Source organism: Squalius cephalus (assembly GCF_949319135.1).
Source record: "Squalius cephalus genome assembly, chromosome: 7".
Classification (NCBI taxonomy): domain Eukaryota; kingdom Metazoa; phylum Chordata; class Actinopteri; order Cypriniformes; family Leuciscidae; genus Squalius; species Squalius cephalus.
In genome coordinates, this window is record NC_137128.1 from 35,829,935 (window position 1) to 35,850,546 (window position 20,612).

Genomic DNA, 20,612 nt, shown 5'->3' on the forward strand with positions numbered 1-20,612 from the left:
CCTTTAATTGATTTTATTTAAAACATAGCCTACTGTTAAAAAAATATAAGGAAAAAATATCACCTCAAGATATAAACAATGATTACAAAAAATTAATTTAGAAACATATGATTGTTTTAAAATATATCCATTCAAAGTCAAAGTCAATAATGTCAGTGATTGACCCACTTGAGTTTTATGAATATGCTCGTTCCATAATGAACTAAAACACGTCTAAAACACTGAAAAATAAACTAAAGCATAAAGAATATTCATAAAGAATAAATAAAATTCAATAAAATTTAATGAAAAAAAATGCAATGCAATATAATTTGCACTGTAATTTGCTAATTTGAAACTTTTAACTCTCTCTTTCCCAGCACTTTAGACACAGTTGCTCCTTTATGCTTAAAGAAGATTAAAGAAAATAGTCCAATGCCATGGTACAACGAGCACATTCAAGCCCTTAAGAGAACAGCCAGAAAAATGGAGCGCAACTGGAAGAAAACAAAACTAGAGATATTTCGCATTTCATGGAAAGAGAGCACGATTGCATACAGAGAGGCCTTAAAAGCTGCTAGATCTGCTTATTTTTCAACCCTATTATAAGAAAATAAACAAGGTATTTATTTGAAACAGTGGCTAAACTAACGGAAAATAAAGCTTCAAGCCCAGACGTTTCCAAGCAGCACAGCAGTAATGACTTTATGAACTTCTTCACTTATAAGATTGATAATATCAGGGAGAAAATTATAACTATACAACCGTCTACTACAGTATCGTATCAGGCAGTGCATTTTAGTCTCCCAAAGGAAAAATTCGATTCATTCATTGCTATAGGAGAGGAAGAATTTTCTAAACTCGTTAAATCATCTAAATCGACAGCATGTTAGACCCTATGCTGACTAAGCTACTGAAAGAGATGCTTCCAGAGGTCATAGATCCTCTTCTTAATATCATTAATTCATCTTTGTCATTAGGACATACCAAAAACTTTTAAGCTGGCTATGATTAAACCGCTTGTTAAAAAAACGCAACTTGATCCTACAGAATTAGTCAATTACAGGCCGATCTCGAATCTACCTTTTCTGTCAAAGATACTAAAGGCAGTATCTTCACAACTATGTTCCTTTTTAGAAAGAAATGATATCTGTGAGGATTTTCAATCAGGATTTAGACTGTACCATAGTACTGAGACAGCTCTCATTAGAGTCACAAATGATTTGCTCTTATCATTGCATCTACTAAGGGAAAAAAAAGCATAAATCGCGCTGATTAAATCTAACGAACGCTTATCTTATCTCATCAAATCGTGCAAATTATACTTTGTTCTCAAATTGTTAATGTTAACAACATCAGCATTGCATGACTACATTTAATGTGTATTAGGGCTACCTGTAGTTCAGTTTCCATTTCTGTGCAGTCTAATTTCTAATAGTCATACCAACAAATGAATGTTCCTTAGAACTGATTCTCTTTGAAATACAAACACACGTATCTGTAATCAGATGCATATTTAAAACTGGAATATAAAAAAAAAAATTCCGATAATTATCCTTGTTTTCGCATGGGACTCTTTGCAGTATCTTTTTTCTGTAGCCACTCTGAAGTCCGAAGTCTTTTGCATTTCCAGTTGTCACTAGTGATTGTCGTTTGAACTTTTCTGGATCCGCCATCAAATTGAGAAGTTTAATTATATCAAGTGCTGTGAGAAAAGGCTATAAATATCCACCTCCAACATCCTCACTCACCTCAGCTTTTCTGGGTACTCAAAGCGATTTACATGGAAGGGGGAATCTCCTCAACCACCTTAGCCTACTAGCCGGGACATCTTCTTTATGTGTACAGATAAGACGTAATGACGCAAAGACATGCTAAACTTTCTCGCGGAAATCCGGAATTAAAAACATTATTACAAGCTTACCATTTTGAATCGAGCTAAGGCAAGCAGATCATTTGGAACACTGGCTGGTTATGTACTTGCTCAAAAAAAATTGGGGGTAATTTTTAACCCCAAATATTTACGGTCTGCAGCTTTAATATGACAAAATGCTGAAAGCATATTTTCATAAAAAAAAAAAAAAATTACTATTAAAACAAACATACAAACAAAAAAAACACAATTTTGTAGAAATTCAAACTGACCATGTGTAAGGCACATAACATTGACCAAAACAACATCATGCCGATGCATCTGTCTTTTCCAGAAATGTTTTGGAAAGTGAACTGGACCTGGTGTTGAAAGGTGGAAAACAAAGGACCCGGAGACATCTTTGGCCTCTTGGCAATGTCAGCAAACACTCCAGTGAGCAGCCGACATCAAACATACACATCCTGGGGTTCGGACAGGTAATCTGTCTTCCCTGGACCTTCAAAGGGTCCGGTCAGGAAGCCCTGCCGTCCTGCCGGCTGGAGAGGCACGTTGGAGGCTGGGTACACAAACTGAAAGGCAAAGAGATGGATGTGTGGATTTTCGCAGAGGCCCGCAGTGCTGGAACTGGTCCGAATGAGAGGAACTGGGGGTTTCAATTAGTATCAGATGACATTGGCTGGTGGTGACAGGTAGGGTTAACCAGACTGGGTATTATAGGGCTGAAAGAGGGAACAGGGAGCACTCATCAAGGTCGAAAATGTCTGTGTGCATCACTGTGCTCCATAGAGGTGTGAAACTTCTGGATGTCTAAAGATCTGGGTTCTCATTTATAAAACTGTGCGTAGGATCCTTACTAAAAGTGTACGTGCACCCGAAAGCCAAAAATGGTGTACGCCAAAAAATATTCAGACTTATAAAACCGTGCATACGCCAGAACCTGTGCAAATTTCCCTTTATAAAACCCAGTCAGTGGAAGATTGTGCATACATGCGTCTCCACCCCATCTCCTCTTTGAAATAAGCATATATGGAGCTTACAACACCTAGGTTTACTATGCATATCCTCATCTGCATATTATTTACATATGCAAATTCATCCAAGTGATCCCATGTTTAACAATACAAGACATTAGGAAATATGAGATATGGATGTGCCGTCACATTACATTGCTAAAAATTATTTAGTAGTTTATCTTTGCCTTGTTTTTGAATAAATCAATCAAAATAGTCTAAAATACATTTCAGAGAAAGTTTTTCTCAATCTTTTCTACTGGCCAAATAGTATTTTTAATTGCTTTATATTTTTAATGGAAACAGATATGCCTTATTGTGCATTATTGATCATTCTTCGAGCAAAAATATTTTCTCAGACCATGAGTTCTGCTATTATCATGCGCTAAGCAATCCTCGCTGTAGTTAAAACATTAAAACAGCCTGCCACAGGAAAAGTGTTCAAAAGCATCGCGATTCGCATCCACTACAAATATTTATATTTACTGGAATATAAACATTTTTGTAACTTCTTGGTAATGATTTCATGTATTTTAAGTGCTGAACTCCATTAATGAGAATGGCATATTTAATAAAAATGTGTATATCATATGTAAAAACTGTTTACATCATTCTCGTATTTATTTAAACTGTTATTGTGAACATGCACTGTATTTTTTATTAAGACAATGAGGATGTAAAGTGGTTTTCCTTCATGCCATCAGTCTCTCAGCTCACCATTGGTGTCGCCAAGCTGCTTTGTCTCCAAAATGAGCGTACGCATGGCTCAGAGTTTACATACAGGTGCGCACATTCTTCCGTCAAGTTTGTTTTTAATAGATCACAACCTTTGCTTGGGAAGTGACCACGTCCCAGGGATGGGATGCATTTTGCATAATAGCATGTAGTTTGGAGAGAATCTCCTCTCTGCTGTTTTGTCCATTCCTGTACAGAGCCACTTTGGCCATCTTGTATAGTCACCCGCACAGTATCTGCAGCCAAAAAATGCCACATCCACATAGATCATAACAGTGAAAGCTGCAGTCCAGGGCACTCAATTCATGCTAATTCAACCGTTTAGAAGCATCACAATGTTTCCAGGCATCAAAGACAAGCGTGTGTGTTCTAAGAAGCATGAAATCAATTGCACACTACCTTCACTCTTGCACTGCCGTGGGAAAACAACACATGCTGAGATCTACACTATTATGCTATTTACTTTTACAATTTGCTTTCAACAGACAGGTGCATGATTTCCATGAGAGACTTTTACAGCTTCACCATCAGTCATAAATGAATTTCAAACGGAAATGTACCCAAAACCAGTTGAATATTGTGGCTTATACTATGGTTCACGTACACTCCAGAATTTTCATAATTGGTGTGAGGGCAATCTAAACATTTATAACATATTGTTTGCCTTTTATAATACATATATCATAACTGAAGATCTTCCCAAATGTTCAATGAGCATTTGAAGGCACTTTATCATTTCTATCAACACTTTATCAGTTTCTTAAAAGAAAAAAAAAATCTATAATGTATAACCTATTCTTTCACAATAGTTTCACTCGCTATTATCTCTATTAAATCCATGAAACGTTGTACTACCTCTTTAGCATGAATCGCTTCTGTTGTTGTCCTCATTTGTAAGTCACTTTGGATTAAAGCATCTGGTAAATGAATACATGTAAATGTACACTGTAAAAAATGATTGATGCGAAAAGTTGTACAAATGAGGAAATACATGTTGGCTCAACATAATGGTTGTGTCAAAAAAGAAAAAATATGTTTGGTCAATGATTGCATGATTTCCATGACTGTACTACAAAATGTTCATCAAGAGAAAATAAATAATTGTGTTCACAGAACTTTTAACGTTGCACAAAAAATATTATGTTGGCCGAGCAAGAGGGAACAGCGTCAATCGTCTGAGCATGCGCAAAGAAGCGCGACGAAACTTTTTTCACAGACGCCATTTTCTTTGACTCACGATGCAAGGCATACGAGGAGGGAAAACACAGATATTTAGTGTTTTATCGCATTTATAACATTATATTGTTTTATTACAATATGTATGTGCTGTAAATGGCTAAATCGTTCTCAGAAAGGCATTTTCGTTGACGCGCGATGCGGAGCAGACCAGACCAGGGTGAGGTTGCTTTTAAACAGAGAAACGACGAAAGTAAGTGTTTTATCTAATTTACAATATGTATTTTATAACATATTGATTTATAGAGAAATTTAAATGCTCTGTGTGCTTAAACGAGCTGAAACCTTTCTCAAAGGCGACATCTTTGACTCAATACGGAGCTGACGACGAGAAGGTTTGCTTGTAACGTTAACAGGGAAAACACCGAAAGTAAGTGTTTTTAACCTAATTTACAACATGTATTTCATGGCATTATATTGTTTTATAACGATATTTATGTGATGTGTGCGCCTAAACCTTTGTCACAGACTAACGTTAGGCCCTGTATCTTCTTTGACTCGTGACGCAGTGCAGACACGGAGTTTGCTTTTAACGGTGAAAACACAGAGTAAGTGTTTTAACTCATTTACAATATGTATTTTATAATGTTATTTTGTTTTATGACAATATTTGTGATGATGTGCAAATATCATAATGTATTTATCCTCAAACCATATTTTACTTTCGTTTGCCAGCACACCTAACTTATCTTAACTGAAACCTAACGTTAACTGAAACCTAACGTTAACTGAAAAACAAATTTTCTTAGAATGTGTAAGTAATTCTTTAAGATTAAATGTTTATGAAAATGTATTTATCAGATTCAATTTTGGTTGATGTTTGGATATGCTTTCATGTTTAAATGTATTTGCTATTTGTGTTTGCTAGGAGCATTTCCATGCTGCACCAAGTGGTTAAGGCTAACCAGGCTTGGTCTTTAAAGGCTGTGCAGACTAGAACCTGGTGAGGGTCAGATTTTACAGATAACATTTGAGATAATCATGTGCATAAACATTTAAAAAAAGCTTTGTTGCTATTTGGTATAACTAGATTTTTTGTGTTTCATAACAGTCATTTTGAATTTGTCCAGTCAAATTACTTTACAAAAGTTACTTTTCCTTTTCCTTAAATAAAATTAGTTTTCAAACCAATTGTTTTCATGATTTGACAGGTAGATGTTGTCTTGCTTTTTTAATTTTAGACTCAACTGATTGGGAAATCTCTGCCCATCACCTGCCTCCAACATCACAAAGCCACAAGAAGGGAACAAAGATTCTTCCGTCAGCTGACTATTTAGTGAGATTTCTTAAGGTGCGTGTCTAAATTTATTCCTAAAGGGTTAGTTCACCTACAAATGGAAATTATGTCATTACTTACCCTCATCTCGTTCCAAACATGTAAGACTTTCTTTCATCTTTACAACACAAATGAGGATATTTTTAATGAAATCTGAGAGCTTCCTGTCCCTCCATTGACAGTCTACGCAAATACCACGTTCAAGCCCCATAAAGGTGTAAAGGTACATCATTAAAGTACTCCATGCGACTCCAGTGGTTTAACATACATTTTATTAAACTACGCGAGTGCTGTGTTTGCAGCAACAAAACATTTACCACTTAATTTAGAAAATATAAATTTCCAACATGCGTTCATGAGAACATTACGAGTTGTGCATGTTGTTGATGCGAAAGCAGATGTTGTTAAGTGAGCGTGCATCGAAGATTAATAATTAGTACATAAAGTTAAGTTTTTTGTTGTTGTTTTTTTGTGCAAACAAAGCACTCTTGTTGCTTCATAAAAAAAAAATTGAGGTTAAACCACTTGAGTCACATGATTACTTATGATTTCCTTTATACCTTTCTGTGGCTTTGGAAGTGATAGTTGAATAGGCTGTCGATGAAGGGACAGAAATTTTAAAATATCATCATTAAGTGTTCCAAAGATGAGCAAAACTCTTACTGGTTTGGAACAACATAAGGGTGAATAATTAATGACAGAATTTATATTTTTGGATGAATTAAGTCTTTAATTTACTTGGAAATCAGTAAATTCAAGTCTTAATCTAACCAAAATAGTTTATTGTTTGAGTCACGAAAGTCTAAGATGATTGAACTTTTTCCACCATAAACTTGCTGTATTTATAAAACACAAATATTAATTGTAAATGGTCTGGTTTTGTGTTGTCTACTCTAGGGAACCAGCACTACAGGATTTTTCGAGAAAGTTGGATCTGCACAGCCTTTCCTTCTCTGTGAAACAACTATGCACTGAACTTTACTGTTAGCAATTGGACACAACTGATCCACTCGTATCCTGCAACTGTTTTTCATCTGTTGAATGTTGTTGCTGTACTGTTGCAAAGTCGAAGGTATTGACTCAACTTCACTGACACAGGACTTACATTCACTGACATGTACAGGACTTGAAGTATTACAGAGATAACAGACCATTTGATGAGCAGCTTTCACATAATTCTGATGGCAGAAATGTCTATATTTTGCCTTCATTTATTTTAAAAGTTAACCTATGATGTAAAGGGACTTGTTTGTTAATAAAAACTAGTTTGTTAAAACAACTGTTTGCATTTTGCCTTTATTTTTAACATTACAATGAACAGAATTCTACTATGATCCCAGACTAAGGTTACATTTTAACTTTCTGGATTGTTTTGATGTGCATTCATTGTTATCAATAGGTTAAATGCTTTGCTTTTATTTCTGAAAAGATTCCTTTTGTCAAAAAGCACATCTCATAAATACAAACTCAATTTGAGTCAAATTTAACACTCCTGAAATGTATATATGACTCCCTCCATTTTGGAGTTAAAATAACACTTTTGAAAGTGTGAAATATGCACATTACTAACGGAATACATTTTAACACTGTAAGTGTAAGTTACTGAGTTTCATTTTGTAAAGCAGATATTTGTTTTTCCAGTACAGCTATTGACTAAGAGTGATATGCCATGCTATTTTATTAGCATGACAGACAAGTTCATATGGATTTAAATAAATACATAAAATGTACTTTATCAGAGCATAGTGTGTTATTTATTTGAAATAACGAAAAATAGATTTTTTGACCAACATTAATGAAAAATAGACTTTTTGGCCAACATGAAATATTTAATTAATACAACATTTTATTTCAATTTGAGTCTGCTTGTTGGCCCAACAAGCTATGTTTAGTCAACAGAAAATATTTAATTGACACAACATTCTATTTCAAGCTCAGTCTACATGCAGGGGTAGTCAGCACAACACAAAGAAGTTGGTTTCTGCAACTTAAATTGGGCCAACTAAAAATTTTAGGTGCAACGGGTCACTAGAAATTTTTATGTTGGAGAGGCATATTTTTTTTTACAGTGTAAATTTAACCAAGGCTATAAACAGCTTTCATACTACAGGAGCACGAAGTCTCTTTCATCAAATCCTTTTTCCTTGCTGTCGGGAAAAATGGTCTGATGAACGTTTCAACATTCTGATGATTAGTAACTAATTTTATTTGGGTAAGCTCGGCTATTGGGCCCTGTGGAGGTCAAATCAATGACCTTGCTTGATCAATGTGCTTGTTCATTCTTCCAATAAAACAATTGTTATTCTCAACCACAACATTTTTATTTTTTTTAGTCCGAGAAATATTTTGTATATCTCTGAATCACTCATATTTGATCAGCACTAAAATCAGTGAAGTAATTCTCTATAAGCATCAGGCTTTAATGAAAAACAACTCAATAAGATCCAGCACTTTGCTTTCTTTTATTTGGTTGCATCTTTTCGTTTAGCCCCGAGGCATCTTTTCAAATTTGGAACACGTTTCAACTCAGATTTCAACGTACTATTTCACCCCCCATTTATTTCTGCAACCAACTCAATGCACCAAAGTACCATCACACGAATCGCCCTGAAGATAAGATCATTCTGTTATTGCATTGCCTTATTGAATCTTTCATTAGCAGTATTAAAGGGATAGTTCACCCAAAAATGAAAAATGTCATCATTTAATCACCCTCATGACATTCGAAACTTCAAGTCATTTCTTCTTGCATAACACAAAAGCAAATGTTTAGGTGTTTTTTTTTTTTTTTTTGGTCATACAGTGAAAATTACTTTTAAAATAACTGTTTCTGTTCAGCAGTCGAAAGAAACTCATACAGGCTTGTAATGACATGAGAGTGAGTAAATGTTGACAATTCTCATTTTTGGGTGAACTATCACTTTAAGATTGTTGCTGTGTTTGTGCACACACACATCACCCTTTGTTTTCCCTTTCCTCTCCAAACACTGAGCTCAGATTGATAGTGAACTGTCTGCGAACAGCTTTCCACCTCCCAGCGCAGTCCAGCCGACCTGCGGTGTGATCCGTTTGACTTGGACTTGCTCACTTCCCCTCTGAACAGGCAAAGAACCTCTCACAACCCTGCTTTTTTTTCCAGATCAGCTCACAAAATCTCAGAGTTACTACAGAACTAGAGCTCCTCCTAAATCTGTGAACGCAGTGGTGTGGGCGGTCGGGGCACTGGGCTGGTTGGTGTGGGATGTGGCTAAGTGTGGTGGATGCTGGCAGGCTTTGCCGTGTCGGGGAGGAGAACTCGAGGGTCTGTGGTTTGGATAGCTGTTGATGAAATCAGAGAACCTCTGGCATCCAGTGCGCTCTCTCCCTCTCATTCCACGTCCAATTTTCTTTCTATCTCTCGGTCTCTTTGGTATCCTTTTCTAGTCTGTGTTTCATAACCTGGTCTATCTCTCTCGCAGGGTCACAGACGGCCAACGTGATTCTGCTGCTCTGCCCACTGCATCAAAAAACCTGGACAAGAATATTGTTTTTGTCTCAGTAGTTCTCGTTTTCTTGTGTGTATGTGTGCGCTGTCCTCATTAGTTGTGCAAGAGTGAGGTACGTTCTGAAAAGCCATGAAACACATGGCTTAAAACACATCGCTCTGCTCTGTTTACATATCAAGTTCAAAGTTCAAGTGGAAAACTCTTCATTCCCGAATATTTGGTCTAGCTAGCACAACTGGGATTATTTCACACTGCAATAAAGGACTCTCTGCTGTTTGATATTAAACCATGTTTGTGTTTGAGCTGAGTCTTGGCTTCGTATCGATGTTGAAGTTTGTTTAATTATGCCTTGCATGTATATGTTTGTGTTCCTCTGTTGTGTCTTACGTGTATGGATCCAAATAAGTCTTTTCCTGTGAAAACACTGAGCTAAAAGCTGACAGCATGACACTTACCGAGGTGTGAGGAAACATTTATTGGAATATATGAAGAGTTCAGATGTAAAAGCCTTTAAGAGCCATCTGAAATTTTCCTCTAGAATGATCATTTTTATTAAGCTTGTATATTTAAGTTCAGTAATTTCACTTAAATGGCAATGAAAATGACCTATTAATTGTCATTTAAGTGAAATTACTGAACTTAAATATATGAGCTTGATAAAAATGATCATTCTAGAAGAAAATTTCAGATGGCACTTTTGCATCTCAACTCCTCAACATTTTTGTAACTTCTTGGTAATGATTTCATGTAATTTAAGTGCTGAACTCCATTAATGAGAATGGCATATTTAATCTAAATGTGCATATCATATGTAAAACTGTTTACATCATTATCTTATTTATTTAAACTGTTATTGTGAACATGCACTGTATTTTTTATTAAGACTCATAATTAGGATTTAAAGTGGTTTTCCTTCATGCCATCAGTCTCTCAGCTTACCATTGGTGTCGCCAAGCTGCTTGTGCTTGTGCTAGTGTCATGCACAGGGATGGGATGCATTTTGCATAATAGCATGTAGTTTGGAGAGAATCTCCTCTCTGCTGTTATCTCAGTGGACTCGGACTGAAGCTTCCTTCCTTTAGTCAGCTTTGTCAATTCCTGTACAGAGCCACTTTGGCCATCTTGTATAGTCATCCGCACAGTATCTGCAGCCAAAAAATGCCACATCCACATATAGTTATCATAACAGTGAAAGCTGCAGTCCAGGGCACTCAATTCATGCTAATTCAACCTATCTCTCTCGCAGGGTCACAGACGGCCAACGTGATTCTGCTGCTCTGCCCACTGCATCAAAAAACCTGGACAAGAATATTGTTTTTGTCTCAGTAGTTCTCGTTTTCTTGTGTGTATGTGTGCGCTGTCTTCATTAGTTGTGCAAGAGTGAGGTACGTTCTGAAAAGCGAGAATTAAATCCCTCTTTGTGTGTTTTGCAATGAAGTTTTGAGAGCTTTAGAGTGAGATTGCTTTGTGTATATTCAAAGGCATCATGGGTAAGAGGCTATAGCCATGCCTAAACACTAACCCTCCTCATTAGACGGTGGCCTCTCGGGAGTAAAGAGAATGAGCTTGCCGAAAGAGTAGGTAATGTAATCTTCTCTGGCCAATAACCTCTCTAATAGACAATTGAAGTCTATTTTCTCATTTCCCTCTTTCTTCTCTATCTCACTAGCCTGACACCCCTCCCTCCTCCCCTCCTCATTCTCACTTACAAAAACAAAATAACCTAATAAAATAAAAAATGCACTTTCTTTCTTCCTCCCTTTCTTGCTCACACCCACATACACAAACACTGTTTGTCCAACAATACAGCAGAAATCGTATCCACTAACCATATTTGGGCACATATTTGGTGTCAATATCAGCGTGAGCCGAAACAGGATGTTATGAACACGTTTGTGGCCACTGAATGAAAAATTACACTCAAATATATCATTCTCTTGGGCAAACATGAACCTCTGAACCAAGTATTGATCTGATCTCTTTTTCTTCTTGTGGCAGTGCTTGCAATTGACAGAATGATAGCAATTGATCAGAGTTTAGCAGAGGGGCAAAGACAACTGTTAGGAAAAGGTTAATGACAAATGTCTTTTCCTATGCCAGTGCCCAATGTATATATATATATAATGCACCTCCAAACATCCATTACATGTTGAGCCCGTAGGCGCGTAATGTTTCTTTAAAAAGTGACATTGCAAACTACTGGACTGGCATGCATAATAAAGCGTTTTTAGTCGTTTTCTCTGATCCTTATGAACGGGGATCATTTTGACAACGTTGACGACGTCTGTACATGGAAAAAGCAAAGGAAAAATGTTTTCATTTTTAGTACATTGTTGTCATGTAAACATACACCAAGGCTGTTATGTAGCATATTTGCCACTTTACAATTTGCAGTGTAATGTTGGTTCTAGAGAAATAGCTTTCCCACACAATTTACAATGCAAAAAGTTAGGCAAAAGTGCATTGTTTTCCATAAAAGCAAATATCAAATTAGCAACTTCTTTGAGGAATAATGCAATCATTTTAAAAGCAACATTCCCCAACACTCCAGTAATCTGTTTTTATATTATATTGTACTTAATTTCCTTTCTCTATAAATAATCTTATTACATCCAGGACATTTGATTTGTTTGTTTTATGCAGGCACACAACGATTCTGTATGATATCATATAGGAACAACTTGTAGTCACTAAAACAATAGTAAATTGTCAGCTGGATCTCATTAAGCAGTCAGGAGACTTCAGCTGTAAACACGAGGACTCTTAAAGGCCGTGTTTACCCAGGCTCAAAGCCGTGCTGTACTCTTCTCAAGTCACGCTTTTCAGTTCAGGTGTTTTATGAGCCACCAAAGCAAATTTCATTATGAAGTGATAAAAGGCCTCTCACATTGTCTGTGTGATTTCTGAAAAGTAAATGGTTCACTGACTGACAACAAATGAAGACTTCACGCACAGCGACTAAGTATTGTGTGAGAGAACGGAAAGCTATTCAATGAACGTGAGCAGCATGTCTAAGCTGAAACACATGGCTTAAAACACACCGCTCTGCTCTATTTACATATCAAGTTCAAAGTTCAAGTGGAAAACTCTTCATTCCCGAATATTTGGTCTAGCTAGCACAACTGGGATTATTTCACACTGCAATAAAGGACTCTCTGCCGTTTGATATTAAACCATGAACGTAGCGTGAGCATGTTTGTGTTTGAGCTGAGTCTTGGCTTCGTATCGATGTTGAAGTTTGTTTAATTTTGCCTTGCATGTATATGTTTGTGTTCCTCTGTTGTGTCTTACGTGTATGGATCCAAATAAGTCTTTTCCTGTGAAAACACTGAGCTAAAAGCTGACAGCATGACACTTACCGAGGTGTGAGGAAACATTTTTTTGGCGAAGTGGCTGTGTTCAACATGTCTGTTATGACAAAGCGCAGATTTATAGAGAGGCTCAAATTAAAAGAGCGATCTGTTTAACCCTGCACATAGACGAACGAGGTGACGAAAACGAGGAAGCATGACACGTCCTCGCAGTCATGCACTCTTTTAATGCTAAGCTGTGTTTATGAGCTGTCCCCGTCCAGACTGATTTATATTAAACACATACATACATAGACTAATACACACCTCTCCAATAGGTCTGACAGAAAAAGAGTATAGCTTTAAGGGGGGAGGTTTGAAAGTTTCCTTTACTGTCTTGTCTGTTTTTATATCTCTTTCTTCATCTCCAGTCTTGTATAATTATCTCAGAGACAGATGCAGTGACCACAGAGAATATGAGAGCTCAGGTGCTGTGGCTAAGAATTATGATTAGTTGAGAGAGTGACAATATATCCATCTGTTGTTTGCATTGACAATTCAATACAAAAAATAAATAAATAAATAAATAATTCACAAGTGCTGCAGGCAAAGGAATGCTTAAATTACTTATACTGGTCATTTTGCCCTAAGAAAATAATTACTGTGATGGTACCGTGTTACATGATTACCATCATTAATCCAAGGAAGGCTACTTGAAAGAATATCATGCCTGACCATGGTGTCCAAAAAACATGGTAGCCTAATACAAATATACTTTTGTTAGTGTGAAATTCAGGCCTGTTGTAATGAGACAAATGTCTATTTATTTGTTCAGTAAGACTGTAGAAGAAAATTGTTTCTTGGAAACAGACGCGGTCGAAGTAAAAAAAAGAAAGAAAGAGACTATCTTCTTTTGTGTTGGGGAAAACTCTGACAAATTTTTTTTTTTAAAAAGAAAAGAAAAAAAGAAAAAAAAAAACATTAATGTCTGATAAATGCTGCCACATAACCAGATGGCTCCAAACGGTCTCTCATTTGTGAAAGATCTCATGAGATTTTATTTTGGCTGAATTTATTGAAATGATAATGTCTATCTTGTGGCATTCACAAGCAGGTCATTCTCAGGAAACGATGCAATTTGTGCCTGAAAATCAGTTTAGTTTTGTTTGTTTTTATTATTTGATTTGAAAAGGTTATTGCTGCACTCTCTATAAAATATTGGCGACGATCACAAAGCAGCAAAAACACAGTTGTCTGTCCTGTTTTTGAGTGCTTAATATGGTTGTGTTCATGCAGAGTTGGGTTTTTTAGGAGAGTGACAAAAGCATTCTATATTTGAACTCACACCCATTTCGCGACTGAAAAACGCATTTCTGTGGAAACGAGGTGTTTACGCCACACACGCGTACCTCGCGTATGTTTGTTTTACCGGGAATTTAAGGAGTAGGCGGCTAAAGTAATTATAATTCTTATTATACAGTGACTACTTGGCAGAGAACAGGTTTCATGTGTTTACAAACTTACGAAGACAGTGATACGATGAGCTGTCTGAAGGTTGAGTCAGTTTTCCCCGCGACTCACTCCAGTGTTCAGTGTTCAGTGTTCCTCTCTCAACTCGGGTAAAGGCGGTAAGATTCAACCCTCATCCTTCCAACGCACTTTGTAACACATCTTTCCCTCGCGTGTCAAAATGACCCGAAGCCCTAAAATTATACGCTAGGCCTACTTAATTTTTTTTTTCCAAAATTTTTCAACTTAAATTCAAAATAACTCACAATTTCAGCCATAACCCTTTTAATTCAGCTCAAAATATCTTACATTGGGTGTCTTTGCCGACCTCTCGTGGAAAAATTATATAACATGATATTCCATGACTATTTGTAGCAAATGAGCTGTTCCGCTGGGTCCTAAAGTCAGTTTATCTATGCATTCAGAACAACATGTAGGCCTAGATATTATAAAACATAAAAGTTTTAGCATTTTTAGTTTGAATTTTGAGCATTTTTAGGTTTTTCTATGTGTACTGAATTCCATTCAAATTGAACCGCCAGGAAAGGATTTGTTACTAATTACAACAACAAAACTCCTCAAATCCATTATCGAAATACATATAATCTGTGTCCCAATTCAGGGGCTGCATCCTTTGAAGGCCGCGTCCTTCGAAGTGCGCGGCCATCGCGGCCTTCGGAGGACGCACCGAGACTCGTTTAAAGGGGAAAGTAGGCTACAGCCGATTGCGTCACCGTGGCACGACGAAGGCTGTCCCAATTTGAAGGTCCTTAAATATGCGGCCTGCAAATGTGTCCTTCTTTTCCCGTGAATGCAGGATACATCAGAAGGGTCCTTTGCAGCCTTGCCTACCCCAGAATTCATTGCGCGCTGGAGACGAAATTGCCAGATTGGGGGAGCGCGGGACACAACCTAACGCCGTAGTTAAATGTAACACAAACCTTTTACATAGTTAGTCAGGGTCAAGCAGGTTGTGTTTCCGCTCTTTTATTCTCGCTGCCAGAAGATGATCTCCCGCGGATTTGGGGAAAGTTTTGATAAGATTTCGTGAAGATACTGGAAAAAGAGTGTTTTGACACCATGCAAGTTTCATTTTCCAAATAATGTAATGTATACGAATGTAACGACATACATTTACTCTGGATTAAAGTACACTTTTGAAGTACTTTAGATTGTTATTCAACTCCACTTCATCTCAGAGGCAAATATTGTACTTTTTATGAAAAACTGACTTTTTACACATGGATATTAGATTTTGATATTAGATATTATTTAAAAAAATATGAACAGAATATAATAGAAACACTAAAAATATGTTTATAGATCAGGGATAGGCAATGTCGGTCCTGGAGGGCGGCTGTCCTGAGTTTAGCTCATAGAACGTTTTTTTTCATGTTAAAATATTTTATGGTTTAATTTTTGAGTATGCGAGTTAATTTAACTTATTCTTCCCTCTTTCTGAGAATGGCATCTCAGTGACATGGCAGCCCACACCTGAGTCAGCCCTGCAAACCTGTTAGTGGACAGTGGAAATATGCACTCATCTCAGATGATGTCCCTCCAGCAGAGGCTTTGCAGTGTCTCTATTGTGCAGCTCGATCCCGATCCAGCAGCACCACCAGGAACTTGCATTACAAAAAGAAACAATGCACAGAAATTATTTTTTGTTTTATTTACAAATATAACTTACATAAAAGTATACAATTGTTTCATTTACAAATTTTAATTCACATAACCAAAAGTTTATTTCTCTACCAATCTGTCAAGAAGATAAAACAATCTGTTCTTTCTCTCCCTGCTCTCCTGTGATCTCATCTCTGTATCTCTCTCTGAAACTTCATGTCCTCCTCCGTAAATATCTTGATCAGCTCATCCTCTCGGTCTCGTTTTCTCTTGGATGCTGCTGGTTCCTCGTTCTATCCTTCGCGGGCCTGGGGAAAGAAGGACGGTGGGCAGGGTTGCCAGGTCTGCACAACAAAAGAAGTCCAAAAAAAACATCGGCTCTTCTCCATCGGGCTGCCGAATTCTCCACTGGATTTGTGAGTCTGAGGGATGTTTTAGGGGCTTTGGAGCGTCGAAATCATACTTACGTTGGTGGAAATCAACCCGTGGAAAATTTTTTTACCCACGGCAACAAATTAAAAGTAGCCCAATTCCGCGGGAAAACCTCAGACTTGGCAACACTGATGCTAGGCCGCATTAAAGGATCCTTCAACTTGGGACAGCCTTCGTCGCGCCGTTGTGACGCCATCGGCCTTCAAATGCGGCCTTCAAATGCGGCCTTCGGAGGATGCAGAGTTGTTGGTGTCTGTTCCGGAGACATAGATGTCCGTGCCGGAGACGTTGGTGTCTGTGTTGGAGATGGTGGTGTCCGTGCCGGAGACGGTAATGTCTGTGTCGGAGACTTTGGTGTTCGTGGCGGAGACGATGGTGTCCGTGCCGGAGACTTTGGTGTCTGTGCCGGAGACATTGGTGTCTGTGCCGGAGACGGTGGTGTCCGTGTACTTGTCCGTGCCGGAGACGGCGGAGACGTGCCAGAGACATTGGTGTCCATGCCAGAGACGTTGGTGTCCGTGCCGGAGACGGTGGTGTCCATTCCGGAGACGTTGGTGTCCGTGCCGGAGACGGTGGTGTCCATTCCGGAGACGCTGGTGTCCGTGCCGGAGACATTGGTGTCTGTGCCGGAGACGGTGGTGTCCATGTACTTGTCCATGCCAGAGACGGCGGAGACGTGCCAGAGACGTTGGTGTCCATGCCGGAGACGGTGGTGTCCGTGCTGGAGAGGGTGGGTGGTGTTCGTGCCGGAGACTGTGGTGTCCGTGCCGGTGTCCGTGCCGGAGACTGTGGTGTCCATGCCGGTGTCCGTCACGGAGATGGTGGTGTCCATTATGGAGACGTTGGTGTCCGTGCCGGAGACGTTGGTGTCCATTCAGGAGAGACGTTGGTGACGTTGGTGCCCGTGCCGGAGACGGTGGATCGTGTCCGTGCCGGAGACATTGCTGTCCATTCCGGAGACGTTGGTGTCCATGCCGAAGACGGTGAGTGGTGTCCGTGCCGGTGGGTGCGAAACTTAGTGTATTTACTAGATAACTTAGTGTATTTACTAGACACAAAAGTCTCTGACACAGACACCACAGTCTCCGAAACGGACAACAAAGTCTCCGGTATGGACACCATTGTCTCCGGCACGGACACCACCGTCTCCGGAAAGGACACCAATGTATCTGGCACGGACACCACCGTCTCCAGAAAGGACACCACCATCTCCGGCACGGACACCGGCATGAACACCACCGTCTCTGGCACGGACACCAACGTCTCCGGAACGAAGACCACGTCTCTGGAATGGACAGCAACTTCTTCGGAACGGACACCGGCACGAACACCACCGTCTCCGGCACGGACACCAACGTCTCCGGAACGAAGACCACGTCTCTGGAATGGACAGCAACTTCTTCGGAACAGACACCGGCACGGACACCATCATCTCCGGCACAGACACCAACGTCTCAAATTATGAAAATCAAATTATTTATGTAAAAAAAATGTCATTGTTAATTTTACAAATATAATTACAATTGATATTTTAGCAATTCAATTGTTGACATCAAGAATAAACATTTCAACTAGTGACAATTGAATTCTTGATATCGAAAATAAAGGATTTTTACTAGTAAGAATTGTATTTCTGATATGTGAAACTGGAATTTCAACTAGTAAGAAATCAATTGTTGATATCAACAATTGAATTTGAATGGCAGCCTATGGTGACATTTCACTAGTGAACAAAGTGGGCCGGAACGGAAATGCGGGCTGGTGTGGCTTCAGTGCCAGGGCTGAACTTTTGTTTCAGTCTGCCCCTGACAGTTGCTGTTCTAGCCAGAGCAAGTGGATGTTGCAGTGGAGTTAAAAGTCAAAGGTGAAGTAGGCTAATGTCAAATTTAAATAATTGTGGTTGTGATTTATTTCTGTTATAGTTGTCTTCAGCCATTTTTATGTTTGAATTTACAGTGTGAAAAACAAGTTTGTGTATTTTAACATAGTATCGTCATCATATCAGTGTAGATGTACTGTAGAGGGACCAAAATAAAACCATTAAAATATCATGTAAATAAATATTGTGATAGTTGGTACCACAGTGACACTCTTGTCCTAAAAAGTATTGCTATACCACAATACTCAATATGTTGTCCCACGGTAAGTAATTTTTCCCTGTTGCACCTACACAAAATGTGAGGGTTCCCCCACCTGCCAAATCCCACTTGAACCACTAGACACAGCTATAGTCAAAATGATCTGAGGGAAGGAACTGATGAACCTGTGTCGTACCAGTTGTTCTAATAGTTTACAGGAAATATTTGCGCCACCATCTTTGATATTTACTTTAGTTATGTCACTATGGTGGTTACAACTGGTATTTACAGGCTAGATGGTGAGAATTGAAAAAAAAAAAAAGGATCTACATTAATTATAAAACTTATCAAGCTTATCTTTTTTTTTTTTTTTTTTTTTTTTGCATAATTAATTTTATGATGAATAGAAAATACAGTTTGGCTGATATTCTAATAAAAAAATATCAACATTGATTTATTAATATAACACTGATTAATTATTTTAAAGTAAATTATTTAATTGTTACATTTATTTGGCATTACATGCCAAAACAAAGTTACATCCAAGAATGTAAGTATCCTGTTAATCAGTCATAAGGGACACAATGGACCACAAATGTCACTAGATTGAAAAGAAATTAGAGTGAAAAAGAAATGGTGTTTTGGCATTTGAGTTTTGAATGAATGAGTATATAATTAGTAAGCCTATACTAGATCCAGACAGGATTACATCTGTGATTCACTTCCTGTGTTTAATGACGATTTTCCATCCTGTTCTTCCTAACAGCAACAAAAGCCAAACTCATTACTGTTCCTTCTACATAGACATAATATTTTTACATTTATTTTTGGCATTACATGAATACTACAGCCATGCAAGGCTCAAAAATGTTGTTTGTTTAGTTTAGTACACTTAAAAACAGCTGGCTGAAACTCCAGGGGCTTGATTTCCACCCGCTAATGAAGTCCTGAACGAATGTATACTGTTTTTGGTAATTCTCTAGTGAAAATAAATGTTACTTCAAGAATGTATGAATCCAGCCATGAAGCTGAAGTGTTAGTGTGACATTTTTGGGCTAATTTGTATGTGAGATCGGAAGAGAAGGTCACGGATGGAAAGCTAAGCATTGTCTCCCACTCTCAATTCCCGTTTTAATTAGTGCAGTTAAATACTAAACCCTACATGCAGGTCTCTTTATACAATGCAGAATATAATTGTCCTTGTTTCAATAAGAACTCAGTCTTTTTGTTTGCCCTCCTGCTCTGGATATTTTATCAAACGGTGTGTATCGTGAGCTCACTCTCATTGGCAGTAATGTCATCCCAGGAATGTGTATTTTTGGAGCAGCCAACACAGGGAATAACAGCCATATCTCCGCCTTCTGCCTGGGTATTATAGATAGCCCTCATTGTGTGAGTGTGTGTGATGTGTTTAAGTGGCGAAAGAAAGCTGATTCGATTTCCTTCTCTTCTGCTCAGTATCTTAATTGTTAAGAAAATAGATTAAACGCAAATGTTTTAAATGATTTCCTCAGTTAGAGAGTTAGATTTGTGTATAGTTTAAGAAATGCTTTAACATCTTACCAGTGCCATTTAACCATTTATGTATTTTCTAGTAGTTTTCAATAATAATAAGGTTCCATTAGTTAACATTTAGTTAACATTAACTAACAATGAGCAATACTTTTGGTACAGTATTTATTAATCCTTGTTAACTTTAGTTCATATACACCTGTTAACATTAGTAACATTGATTAATAAATGTTTTGGGAAAAGAGCTCAAATCTCATCAGTCTTCCTTCAGAATGGTACACAATGCCATGCTATGCTTGCTATGCTAAGAGATAATGTTATCCTTAGCCTTGAGAATGTGACGAATTAGAAACAAGTGATGAATCCTTGTGTCCATGAGCCTGTTCTATCACACATCATCCACAGGTGCCGAGACTTTAGGCTAACTGTGTTTGTTTTGGACTATTATACTATAAAATACTCTATTGGCTCATAAAAAGCTCATATTTCAGAAAGAACCTTTTAAAAATAACCAATAAGTTGATTTGTAGAGATAAGTTGTGAGGAGCTCTGATGAGATATCTGCAACACTCCC

General features: G+C 37.9%; 1 long non-coding RNA gene across 1 annotated transcript; it reads left to right on the forward strand.

The window, feature by feature from the left end:
* Nucleotides 1–4,623: 4,623 nt before the first annotated feature.
* LOC307161149 lies at nt 4,624–7,348 on the forward strand. The gene is made up of 6 exons (XR_013821692.1): nt 4,624–5,026; nt 5,130–5,203; nt 5,302–5,381; nt 5,702–5,776; nt 6,015–6,124; nt 7,007–7,348. It is a non-coding gene; the product is annotated as an uncharacterized lncRNA (long non-coding RNA).
* Nucleotides 7,349–20,612: the final 13,264 nt, after the last annotated feature.